Source organism: Triticum urartu, chromosome 3A, assembly GCF_056163025.1.
Source record: "Triticum urartu cultivar PI428250 chromosome 3A, HENAU_Tu73, whole genome shotgun sequence".
Lineage (NCBI taxonomy): Eukaryota > Viridiplantae > Streptophyta > Magnoliopsida > Poales > Poaceae > Triticum > Triticum urartu.
This window is the reverse complement of record NC_141875.1, coordinates 703,017,196-703,021,228: the sequence shown is the minus strand read 5'-3', so window position 1 is coordinate 703,021,228 and position 4,033 is coordinate 703,017,196. Positions and strand designations below refer to the sequence as shown.

The 4,033-nt window shown below is 45.5% G+C and overlaps 1 pseudogene; it reads left to right on the top strand.

The window, feature by feature from the left end:
- The first annotated feature begins 732 nt into the window (after positions 1 to 732).
- LOC147981880 (berberine bridge enzyme-like Cyn d 4) lies at positions 733 to 2,174 on the top strand (annotated as a pseudogene).
- The last annotated feature ends 1,859 nt before the right edge of the window (positions 2,175 to 4,033 follow it).

Genomic DNA, 4,033 nt, shown 5'->3' with positions numbered 1-4,033 from the left:
GAAAGGATTATGGGTAAACCGGTGGAATAACTAAAAGAAAAATTGTGGTCTTAATAAATTCTACATGAAGGATTTGAGGTACTACCTCCGTCTCGGTGTATGAGTCATTCGTCTACATCTAGGTCATCGATTTGAGAAATTAAATATGTGTTATATGTCATGAAAAGTATACCATTAGATTTCTACACGGATGTAGTTTTTAAATATATATTTTTTGTCATATATAGGTTGTGAGACATTATGCTTGCACAAAATATTAATTTTTCCCATTGCAACGCACGGGCATATGTGCTAGTGAAACTTTAGGTCATTAATAATAATAATAATAATAATAATAATAATCATCTATACCTAATATTAAAGGACGGAAGCTTTCATAGTTGTTCATATGTCATCCTGTTTATATCCGTTGATTTTGTTTTAACCATGAAGATTGACGGTTGAGATTTTCTGAAATAAACACACGGTCATGAGGTGTTTCCAGATCGCATCGCTGGTTCCGTCTGCTCGTCCATCACGTAACCAACACCATAAAGCTAATCCCCTTGATTTTCTCCTCACAAATTCCCTTGCCAGATTTCTTCTCGAATTGAAGAACATGAGGTCAGCAAGATGCAGCCATTGAAGGGCGAGCGTAAGCTCCACGTTACTGGCAGAGGACGAGCCAGCCGACCCAAGGTTCACCGCCGACGAGTTTGACCACTTCCCTGGGATGACGCATGGCTTTCCATAACGATCGGCGTAGGCGGGCACCTCAGCGGCGGCGGCTTCGGCCTGATATTGCGGAAGCACGGCCTTGTCGTGGATCACGTCGTCGATGCCTTCATGATGGATGCCACGGGGAGGCTCCTGGACAGGGCCGCTATGGGGGAGGACACTTCTGGGTCATCCCAGGCGGCAGGGGTGGGAGCTTCGGCATCGTGGTGTCCTGAAAGTTCCAGCTCGTGTGCGTGTCCGCGAGCGTTACCATGTTCATCGTCCATCGGCCAAGAAACGAATCCGCGAGCGATCTCATCACTGAGTGGCAACATGTAGCGCCGTCTCTACCCCGCGACATCATCCTCCGGGTCGTCGTGCAGAACCAGGACGCGCAGTTGGAGTCCCTGTACCTCGGCAGGTGCGCAGGCGTCGTCGTGACAATGACCAAGATGCTCCAGGAGCTGGGCGTGACGCGACACAAAAGCATCGAGGTGAGCTAGATCGAGTCTTTCCTCTTCTTCGCGTTCTACTACACAGGGAAGCCGAAGGGCTGCTCCTGGACAGGGGCACCAAGCCCGACAGGTACTTCAAGGGCAAGTCGGACTTCATGGACGAGCCCATCCCGAGGGACGTGTGGGAGAGCATGTGGAACTGGTTCATGGAGGACGGGGACGGGCTTCTCATCCTTGACCCCTTCGGCGGCAGGGTAGGCCGCATCGCGCCGTCGACGAGGCCGTTCCCGCACCGACGCATGCTCTACAGCCTGCAGTACTACGAGTTCTGAACTTCTGGTGGTACAACATGACGGAGGCGTTGGAGCAGCATACGTGTTGGATCAGGGGGCTGCACTGGGAGATGGAGCCGTATGTCCAAGAGCCCGAGGGGCACGTAGGTGAACTAAAGTACTTAGACCTCGGCGTGAGCAACTATGGTGGTGACAGCTCCAGGACCAGCTATGAGAAGGTGAGAGTTTGGAGCGAGGCGTACTTCAAGGATAACTTTGAGAGACTTGCGGCGGTGAAGGCCAGGTAGATCCCACTAATTTCTTCAGGACTGAGTAGAGCATTCCTCCTCTTCGATTATCAGGTGGCAATGGCACGACGCGGAATTGCAATGACGCATCTACGCCCATGACCCCTCTGCTGTCCGCGTGCACCTCCACATGGAAATTAAATCTTTCTTCAGCTGGCTGGGTCGTTTTTGTTCCAGAATTCAGATGCCTAAGGCCCGACCTCATCTACTCCCATGACCCCTCTGCAATCACACATCTACTGCATGGTGTGATTGTGATCTGTGCAATGGGTGCAGAGGGGAAGGGGTTGTCGTTCCCTTCAGCAGGGGCTGCAGCTTCTACGGCTGTGAGCCCGACCCGCATCAACAGCAGCAGATTCAGATGGTTTATGCACATTCATTCATTCGCTCACCAAATTGATTTGAATTTTGAGGTACGATTTTCCACCTTGCAAGGTTTGTGATATCTTACATATTGCAACTCTATCATCTTTCAATACCATGATATGCATGCATCTCTCTTTCGTTCTCAAATAAGAACTGCAAGTCTTTCACTTTGCACGGTAGATCACGTGCAGTGTAAAGTCGGTGCTGTAAGTATAAAGTGTAGGCAGATCAAGATGCGAGTTTGTTTAATTTTGACTCCAAGCATGATAGACTAGATAATTAGAGACAAACATCTTGAGTAAAAATATAGCAAAAGTATAGTCATATAGGCCAGGTTATCTTCTAGCAAAAATATAGCCGTAATTTTTTTTCCGCAACGGCGGGCTCCCCTGTAAGATGATTGTAATGAGATATATTAGTAGTGATTGGACATTCTGTATTTTGTGATGTACATATACTGAAGGATATTAGCATTGTATTTGAACTGTTATTTGTTGAATCAGCAACATTGTATTAGGGAGTTCGTCAGCTGCACACATACTGATGCTTAACTGCTGCTTTGACTTATTTGGATAGCATCAGTGGTCGGACGTGTATATGCATGTTTATTCACGCAACTCCATGGCTCTGTGCTTCATCCAGTTGATCCATTTGTATGATGCATATGCTCATTCATGTGCTGTCATAGTTACTCCTCACCGTTCTGGTCAGTGTTTTTGCCAGACGGCGGTCATACTCGAGGAAGACATTTAGGTAAATCCGAGCACTAGCGTTTACCTAATTTTTTAGGTAAACATGATTATTCATAATTAGTTGCTTCTTTATTTTCAGAGCAAACTGTAATTTGCAACTAATCAATTATTTATTTGTTTTCATAAGATTTTAGTGAGAAGAATATTATAAAAACACAATTTTGTCATTATTTTATCTCTTGCTATCATCCATTGCAACTACATCGCACACCCACAAACACATGGAGATTGTCTTGGCATAAAAATATCATGTCCGACTGGCCTACCTAGAGAGATGAAAGGGTGAAAAAGCAACATAACACGTGGGGTGCCATGTGAAATTGAGGACGTGAAGTCGTCTGTGTTTATTTGGTTAGTGTCATGTGCTGTTTTTTTCTTTGTCCAGTTGCAGTGCATGGGTATGTTTCCTACGTAAAAGTTTCTAATTAGAAAACAGTACATCATGATGTTCCCTCTTAGTTCATTAAAAAGTACCTCACATTTTAATAATTTTTATGTAAGATTTTCATGAGTTCTAGGCAATGTTTCATTTTTGGCTACACAATTAGTTGCATAGGATGATCTTATGTCCACACATCGGCTCTGCCATAATAAGCATTTGTTTATTGCAAAATTAAAAGCACCCATGTGCATTCTCTATTTTCTATGTGTGTATATAAAAGAAGCGGCTATTTGTTTTTTGGACATTGTGTTATTGTACAGAAAGTTTGTGCTATTATCACTGGTAGAAAAAGAGCCTGTTGTCCCGGTTCGTAAGGGCCTTTTGTCCCGGTTCCTGAACCGGGACTAAAGGGTCGGTACTAATGCCCTATCCCTTTAGTCCCGGTTCAATCCAGAACCGGACTGATGGGCCTCCACGTGGCCTGTGCGCGGAGCCCAACCAGGAGACCCTTTGGTCCCGGTTGGTAGCACAAACCGGGACCAATAGGCATTCACGCGTCAGCATTTCTGTGGTTGGGGTTTTTGTTTTTTTTAAGGGGGGGGGGGGGGGGGGGTTGGGGGTTTTGGAGGGTTAATTTAGGTGTTTCATATATTGTGTTAGCTAGCTATAATTAATAGAGAGAAGTGTCCTCTCTTATGTCCGTGCTTGGTCGACGCTACGTACTATACATACGTATAGAGAGGACTAGACACGCTAGCTAGCTAGTAAGCAAACAAAGGAAACAGAAGATCGTCATGAACAT